The sequence below is a fragment of the Camelus dromedarius genome, chromosome 13 (genome assembly GCF_036321535.1).
Source record: "Camelus dromedarius isolate mCamDro1 chromosome 13, mCamDro1.pat, whole genome shotgun sequence".
Lineage (NCBI taxonomy): Eukaryota > Metazoa > Chordata > Mammalia > Artiodactyla > Camelidae > Camelus > Camelus dromedarius.
Genome location: NC_087448.1, coordinates 10,605,497 through 10,614,474, shown reverse-complemented (window position 1 = coordinate 10,614,474; position 8,978 = coordinate 10,605,497). Strand labels below are relative to the sequence as shown.

At 47.5% G+C, this 8,978-nt stretch overlaps 1 protein-coding gene across 4 annotated transcripts in view; it reads left to right on the top strand.

Annotated features, from left to right (window-relative positions):
- The first annotated feature begins 1,220 nt into the window (after positions 1-1,220).
- The window catches only part of FARP1 (FERM, ARH/RhoGEF and pleckstrin domain protein 1), a 277,276-nt gene continuing 269,518 nt past the window's right edge, over positions 1,221-8,978 (top strand). For 3 of the 4 annotated variants that reach the window (XM_031466240.2, XM_064493015.1, XM_031466236.2), the window contains exon 1: positions 1,765-2,081. The gene's annotated coding sequence lies outside the window, so the exon portion shown is untranslated. Of the gene's footprint in view, positions 1,430-1,764; positions 2,082-8,978 lie in introns of those variants that run through there. The other variant, XM_064493014.1, reaches the window with a different exon arrangement.

Genomic DNA, 8,978 nt, shown 5'->3' with positions numbered 1-8,978 from the left:
CTGGGAAAGGGAGTTTCAGATTCAGTGGGTCTTTGAATTAGTCCTGCAGGCGATTCTGATGCCCATAAAGATTGGAGAACCTGCGAAAGCAGGTCTGGTGTGGGGCCCAAGAATTTACATTTCTTAAAGTTTCCAGGTGCTGCTGCTGCAGGTCTGGGAAGCACCCTTAGAGAATCACTGGCCTGAAACCTCTGCTCTCTGGTTTATCCAGAGCCACACAGCTGCTTAGAACAGAGCCAAACCTCCAACCCACAATATCTTTTCTTCAACCACAAACTGCCCATCTGCTGTTCTTTTTAGATTTGAGGCCCATATGACCCTCTTTACTTCCAACTTCACCAGATATACTGGCGTTTAAAAAAAAAATACAGTTTTGTACCTCAGACTCAAAATATGTCTCTTTGCTCCTCTGCTCTTTGCTCCAGAAACGACCCATACCAGCTACGCACAAGCACCACCATACTTCTAAGTCACCCTGTTCTTGTGTTAACCCACTCTTCCACGGGTCCCCTGCGCTGTTTCTCTTTTGAGTTCAGTTGTGATCTCCTGCAGAAAACTGCCTCCAGGCTGGAGGTCGAAAACCTCTTTACTGCCCAAAAAGATCAGGATTCAGGAGCCAGCAGCCATCAGGGGTGGGGGCCCACTAGCCTCGGGATCTAGAAGAGGGTCGGTTTTGTTTCCAACCTGCTGACGTTTGGCCCTTTCCCTCCAGCGTAGAGGGTCCACCCCAGCGAGAAAACAGGGCAAGACCAGGGGCCGAGGAAGGGGGTAGGGAGATAGTAAACCTCAGCTCCCAGCTGGAGGGTGGGGACAATGACTTTCCCCTTCCTTAGTTCCCTGCCTGCTCGGTCCTGGATCTTGCTCCCTCCTCCAACGAATTCCAGGAACCCCGAAGGCGAACAAGAATCTGCGTACAGTTCCTAACCTATTCCACTCCTTTCCCCCGCGGGGCACTCCTCCGGTCCCGGGAGGCGGGGAGTGGAGGGTGGGGATTGTCGGGGGGATTCGCCGGGGTGGAGGACGCTGAGCCGTAGAGGGGGGAGGTGACAACTGCCCCTCCGGGATTAAGTCCCTCGCAGCCCAGGGTGGTGCCGGAAGCCTGCTCCTGTGGCCCCGGGGAGGGGGTGGTGCCCGTGGATCCCTGCCAAGCGCTGCTGCTCGCGCGACAACGTAGTTTAAGTCCTAGGTGGACCTACGGGCGGGGCTCCCCCTTGCACGACCTCAACAACGACTTGCCGAGTCCTCGCCGCCGATCGCCCTCCAGCTGCTCCTGGTTTTGCCCGTGTGCTTGTCTCCCGCTCCCCTTATCTCGCCTTCAACCCCAGCGGCAGGATTGGCGCGTCCGTGGTGGCGCAGCGCACTCCTCAGTGCTTCTTGCGCTCGGCTTGGCGGCGCCGCGCGGGGAGACCGGCCCCGGCTGCAGGACCAAGTAAGGCGCGGATCGAGGTGGGCTCGCCGGGCCGGGGAGGGGCGCTCCGGACAGGGAGCGCCGCGGCGCACCTGCCCCCGGGGCAGAGAGGGGCGGGGCGCGCCGGCGCGCAGGTCGCAGGCGCGGACGCTGGAGGGGGCTGTGGCTCTCCTGCCGTCCCCGCTGCTCGGGCTGCGCGGGGCCCGGGTTCGCTCCCCCCGCCGAGGGGCCGGCCCAGGCCCGGGGAGGGGCGCGCCCGCCTTCACTTCCCGCTCGCCGGCCTGGAGGCGGCGGGGCCGGCGCGGGCGCAGGGCTGCGGGCGCTCGGCTGGCGCGCGGGGCGGAGACGCGGCCGCCGCCCGCTTTGCACCGCTCCTCCCCGCGCGAGTGCCGCTCGGCCCGGCGTCGAGGCGGCCATGGCGACCCTGAGCCCGCTCCCCACCCACCCCTCCTGCTCCGCCCTCCCCTCCGCCCCGCGCCACCTTTGATGGTTCGGACCTCGGCCGGCCACCGCCAGCCCCGCTAGCGCGTCCGCGCCGCCGCCCGCGGGTATTAATAGCCGAGCGCCCCCGCTGCACGCGCAGCCGGAGCCGCCGCGCCCTCGGCCGCCCGGGGCTCGGAGCTGTGGAGTCAGGAGGCCGGGAGTGGAAGGCAGAGCCGCCTGCCCCGTGGAGGTAGGAGGCGCGCGGGGAACAATGACCGCGGCAGGCGGGCGGGCGGCAACTTGTGTGAGTCGGGCACCTGGAGCCGACCGACCTGGGCGCGAGTGGAGGTGGCTGCGTAGCCCTCGGATCTTGCTCCGAGGAGGTGGCGGCGGGTGAGATCCGGGTCCCCTACTAAGGCGGGAGACTAGCCCGCCGGGCCCGGGGCAGCCCCTGCAACAATAGCCGGAGCTCGGGGGCCTCCGGGCTCCGCGCCGCCCTTTGCACCCTCCGCGGAGTCGGTCTGCGAGCTCCGCGCGCGTCCCCTCTCGCCCCACCCACCCCGGGGCGCCCTTCCCCCGCTTCCTCCTATCCCACCCGGCACGGTGACAGCGCCGGACGCCGCTTCCGGACCTCCGGCCGCAATCTCGGCCCTGAGGCCGACCGAGAGCCAGGGTGGTGGCTGTTGGCTCGGGTGCCACCAGGCTGCCGGGTGTCCGCGGTTCGCCCACGCACGGCGCGAGGACCCCAGTGGGTGACAAAGAGGAACACACCCTCTGTCTAAGTTAGATTTTGTTCTTTACCGCCAGCCTTTATGGAGAGCAAAGTTTTTTTTCTTCTTCTTCCTTTCTTTCTTCTTATTTTCTTGTCTTTTTTCTTTTTTACGTAAAGGACACAGATTTTTGTGGTGAGCATTTCAAAACAACTTCTGATTGTGGTTTAATGATTTAAGTTCCGGAAACTGTAGCTTTGTGATTCCGCCAGACCTTTGAGAGAGAGAGAGAAAGAGTGAGACAGAGAGAGAGAGAGAGTGCGTGTGTGTGTGTGTGTGTGTGTGTGTGTGTGTCTGTTTTATTTGAGGGGAAAAATGAGTTCCCCATAACCAATCTGGATTTCGTTTATGGCAGTTGGAGCCCAGCTGGAGTCTGTGCAGGATTCCCCAGAAAGGAGAGAGGTGAAGCTCACAAAGAAACCTAGACCCTAATGTCAGATCAGCCCCTTGTGATGTGGAGAGATTGCCTCTCTTCTGGAATAGTTTAGCCGGCTCAGCCTGTCTCCGAGCCTTCTGGAGTACTATGGTGGCCTCTGGCTGTTTCATTTTATTACAGTTGTTAATGTCTTCCTAGTTAGTTTCCCAGGTTTGACTTGCTCAGCCTCGCCCTCCTCTGTTTCAGGTTCCCCCTGAGCCTTGGCTTTTGGGGACCCCATCTCCACCACCCAGCAGGCAGTATCTTCAGCAGAGTCCAAAGCCCGGACTAGCAGTGGGTTATGTTTAATGTGCTCTGCACGTGGTGACTTGGCCAAGCCCATTTCAGAACATCCTCCAGCATTGTCTTGCTTTTCTTATTCAGTCTAAACAGGCCTGGAGGAAGAAAGGCCTTTTTGGTCCTGAGAGCTCTGGGGCTTGTGCCTTAAAAATTGCCCTCGTTGTTGTGATCAGGCAGGGGCCCTTCTGAAGTCTCCCACCTTTGGCTTTCTTCCCACATTCCACAGCCTTCTTCTGGCTGGGGATTTAACCTCAGCCTTTCCAAAGGGTTGGTCTTCTGGATTTGACAGTTTCTAACGATGCACTTCATGTGTGGGTTCGGCATCCACATGGCTCACTTTATATTCCTGCAGCATCGTTCTGCAGCAAGGCACCAATATTGGAGTTATTCCAAGCACAACGAAACGTTTGTGTTTTTAGAATGTCTGGCTAATAGATCTGCTTCTGGGTAGAATAAATAGATACATTATTGGCCAGTGGCTGGCTTTCTGGGCGAAGTGTTGGTGGAAATAGTAAGCTGTTAGCCCAGTGCTTCCCAGAATCTCTTCTTTCTTTTATGTGGATGAGAACCTTGAAATACTCGGTGATGATGTAGCCGTTCTCAGTAGGGTCACAGATTTGGTAGCCTTCCCCTGCCCATGAGTTAGAGTGTGCCTTTTCATTTAAGGAGTTCTTCCCCCTGAGGGAATCCTGAAGTTAGGTTTTTAATGCCCCTTTTCACATAGATAGTCTCTTCTTGGAATTTATACAGGGATTTAATTCCTTAGGTCATAATAGAATACTAATGCTACTCTGAGGCCAAATTTACCAAAAGAAGATTTAAAAATCTATCCTGGATCATTTTCTTCTAGTGCATTGCAGTTACATCATGTTAAGAACTATGAGGAACCTGGCTGAGTATTTTTGTTTTGCTTTTCATGAAAGAAACTGTCCAAGGAAATGGTTTTTAAGAAGATAAGAATTGAATATAGTATTGAAAGGGTTAGTTTTTCCCCCCTTAGGTGGAAGTCATCCTCTAAGATTCATTGAGCATAGGAGTTTAATTCATTTGGAAAATGATATATATTTATAAGAATGGTGCCTATGACAGATTTTGAAAAAGAAAACCTTTCCCCATCCTTAAGGGTGTTAGAGAACACTGGAGGAGAGACGAGAGCCCAGTTTTTTGCATGCTGAACACTCTTTAGGAAAGACGGCATTGTGACTTTCCCAGAGGATGAGGAAAGTGTGGATTTGTAAGGTACCTGGTTAATGCTTTAATAAGTATGGTGAACCGGGCATTTTAAACAAACCCTTGGTAACTGGCCTTGCTTATTGCAGACAAGTGCCTAGTGTTTTTGAGAAATGCACTTGCCCCTCTTAACTGAAGATACTGCAGATAAGGGAGGGGCCCATGTAATCCCCAGATGCAGTCACTTGAGTCCTTGCTGCTTCAGTGCACAGGTGTTCTAGGTGTTGCTTACCATTGCCTGGGAGCAGACAGGGTGGGCTTTTGAAGGTTCCTGTGGCTGTGCCTCTCTTATTAATTGGTGCTTTTGATTGAGAGGAAGGCTCTCCAGGGCTGATTATTGTATGGGAAGTAGTGGGCCAACTCTTTCTCTTGCTTTTTAACGGTTAGAGTTTCTGCTGTGGCCTCACTTCATCATAGCCCCCTCACCCTCTGTTTCCGCCAGGTTACTGCCTTAACCATTTCCACATGTCCAGGCAGATCAGAGCCCAATGGTTTCCATTCAAATTACTTGAAATACTGATTTTGCCAGTCCTTTTATGCCAAATGCCGCCTTTGTTTTTAATCAAAAAGCCCCCAGAAAATGTTTATTTTAAAGTGGAGAAACTAGCTTTTTATAGGCTGTCCTCCTCCTGGTTTAAGTCAGTTAAAAATCTTTTGCCAAGTGGATACTTTAAGCAAAAGCATACAATTGATACATATTAAATAAGAGTGTTCTAAGCCTTTGATACTTGTGAAATAAGCCAGGGACCATCGGTACAGTGTAACCAAACAGAAAAGTGAGCGCATGCTCAGTGCTGCCTATGCACTCAACTCACAAAGGCAGTTTTTTCTTATTTAACATGGAACAAATTATAGACAAACGGCAGGATTGGCAATTGAGTTAAGGTGGGAATTCATCATTTACATGAATTAATTTCATATGGAAAATGGTCATATTTGTGCATGGATTTTCAAACAAAAGAGCCTCAGGTCAAACTGGATTACCTTTAACTCTCTATTATGATAATACTCCTCACCACGGGAATAACTTTGTCATATATGCTGACTTTGGACTTTCCATAAAGGTATCTTTTAAGAGAAGACTTATCAATCTAGTTTTATGACAACTTTAATTTTTTTGTTTTCATTCTGTTAATTCTGGATCTAGTATATTGTCTGACACATAGCAAACCCTTGCTAAATACTTGTTGAGTGAATAAGTAAACCTCATTTTTCATGTCCTTTCAAGTTAGTCTTTAAGGTTTTTAAGAGGAATTTAATATTAGCCTTGACAGGTTTCTGTTCCAGGAATTTGAAAATTTGATATCTGATTTCATTTCTGTTTTGTTCTAATTTCACAGTTTCAACTAACCTTTAAAGCTAGGTAATATTGTAAAAAAGATATAGGCTCATTTAAAAAAAAAACCAAGGCACTGAAAGCATGAAGAAGAAAGTAAAACCTACCTGAAAAATTCGCTTTGGGGAGGACTTTACTTCTTCCTGAGATTTTTTTTTTTTTTTTTTTTTTGAGAAGTTCCGTTAGTGAACATCTGTTGGGGGTAACCTCAGTTTTTATGTGCCTTTAAATTTGTCCTGGAATGATAAATTACCTGGGTGTGCAATTCTAGGTAGTTGTTCCTGTGTTAATCAACTCTGTTTTGGTTCCATTGTTGTGGCGCCTGTCGGCTGTCAGGTTAGTTGTTATTTGTAAATAGTCTATCTTTTCTCTCTGGCTGCTTTTACAACCCTTGGGAATTCTGCAGGTTTTCTGTGTCTAGATGGAATTTCTCCTCTACTTGTATTCCTCTCTCTCCTCCTCCATCTGCCCCTCCCCCACCTCACTCTTGACTCTTCCCTCTTGTCCTCTTGTCCTCTTGTCACAGTATCCCTTTCTCTTGCTCAGTAGTATTCCAGTGTCTGAATGTGCTACAGTTTGTTGATCCAGTCCCCCTTGGCCAACACACTGGTTGTTTCTAGTTTGGGGCTGTCATGAATAAGGCTGCTATGAACATTTGTGAACAAGTCTTTGTGTGGAGCTCTGTTTTCCTTTTTATTGCTAGGCCTTATAATAAGTGTATGTTTATAAGGAACTGCCATCTGTTTTCCAAAGTGTTTGTACAGTTTAACATTCCCACCAATGATTATATGAGTGTTCCACTTACTGTAATCCTCACAAACTCTTGAAATTACCCATCTTTTTCATTTTAGCCATCCTGCTGGATGTGTAGTGATATCTCGTTGTGGTTTTGTTTTGTATTTCCCTGATAGGGAAATGATAGGTTTTCACGTGCTTTTTGGCTGCTTGTATATTTTCTTTCGTGATATGTCCATTAGAACTTTATTCTTTTTCTTTGTTTTTGTCTGATTGTTTTATATAGCGTTTGAGTATAACTGACGTACAGAAAGCTGCACAGACTTAACGCCATCTTATCTTACGGTTATAGTTCTGTACGTATTCCGCGTGCAAGTTCATTTAGATCTAGGTCTTGTGAATGCTTTCACCAGTCTTTTTTTTCATCTCTTCCTTTTTTGAATGGTATCTTTCAAAGAGCAGAAGTTATTAGGAAATGTTGTACATGGTCTAATTATTGAACTTATTAAAGGTCAGGGGATTTATTCAGCTTTGGAAAAATAACATTTTTGTATGTAAGACATTAACTAATGTTCTGCTCAAGAGGTCAAACTCCATTTACTCGATGGGGATAGGGCAGTTTTGTTCTTTCCTAACTAACACTGAGTTGAAAAGACACAGAAATGAGAAAACAAAACAAAACAAAACAAAAATCCCTGCTTATTTTGAAAACCTGGGGAAACAAGGTATTTAAGATTCTGATCAAATAGACAGCTTTCCAAAATTCAAAGTTGAGTGGTATTCTTTTAGCACACAGAAGGATTGTGAGAAATAAATATTTTTGAAATCAAAACAAAAATGGGGCCCTGGGTAAAAGGAAGATGTGACATTCTAAAAAGAGGTCAGAATGGCACATTTAAATGGTTGTAAAAGGACTTTAGTTTCTCTGTTTTGACATGAATTCTATCTTGCTCTGTATTCCCTTCATTTTCTGCACTGGAGAACAAACATTGTCAGGTCAGAAAGTAGGTTTTCCTCATTTTTGTTCCTCTTGCCCGTAGAAGGTAAATACATATTGGTTGACTTGATTAAAATGTGTGTAATGAAAGCCCTATGACTTTTTAGAATACAGAAGTCAGAGGATGGTAGCAAAGGTAAGGAGAACTGGAAAATAGGTATTGAAACCAGACAGAGCTGCCCTTCTGTGTCTTGTCCACCTTGGAGATGTTGGGCAGGTTATTCGTACTCTTTCCCTAAAACTTTAAGAGTGCGTTTATCTTCAAGTGGTAGAATGTCTGACCTATAGCAGTGTAAGCCATCAGATAATTAGTTGCCTCAAGTAATAAGAAGAGGGAAGGGGCTCCCTGTTCAGTGTCTCAGCTCCCAGTAGCACCAAGGACCCAGGTTCTTTCTGTCCTTCCACCCCGCCATCCCAGCTTGTTGTTCTTTGTACTTGGGCTTGTTGCCTACTGGTTAATTAGGCTGCTGTAGCCTAATTAGCTGTTATGGAGAATGGCTGCAGCCACTCCAAGCGTCTTACTCTCACACATTTGGTATTGTCAGGCCAGTGATGGCACAGCCTTCTTCAAGCATCTTTTGTCATTAAGCAGGATCCTTCCTAGAAGCCTCCAACATCTGGATGGTCTTTGAAGAGGGATCTGGGGAATGTTTCTGTGCTCTTAAAGAGAGCCCCAAGGACTGGACTGAGTGTGATGCCTGGAACTACAGCAGCCATGTTGTGATTAGCATTTAGACAAAGGCAGGAAGATGATGGAACTGAAAGATGAAAGCAGAGTTCATGTGGGCATCCTGAGTCACTGACCTTGCTGCACCTGGAGCTTAGTATACTAAATAATGCAAACGTGGACTTAGTGCATTAAACAATGAATTTACCTACTTTCTAATTCTGTTATTGCCATCCAAAGCATCTTGACTGATACATTAACTGGAAGACTTTTTTTTTTAAATGTTTTTCTTTTTTTTCATTGAAGTATAGTTGACTGACAATATTGTATTAGTTTCAGGTGTACAACATAGTGATTTGATACTTTTATAGATTATGTACTATACAAAGTATATACAGTATTACAATATTATTGATTATATCCTCAGTGCTATATATTACATCCCTGTGACATATTTATTTTATAGCTTGTAGTTGGTACCTCTTAATCTCCTTTCCCTATTTTGACCATCACCCCACCCTCCTTCCCCCTGTTAACCACTCGTTTGTTCTCTGTATCTATGAGTCTGTTTGTCTTGTTATATTTATTCATTTTGTTTTTTTAGATTCCACATATAAGTGGTAACACACAGCATTTGTCTTTCTCTGTCTTATTTCATGTATCTTAAGTCCCTCTAGGTCGATCCATGTTGTCACAA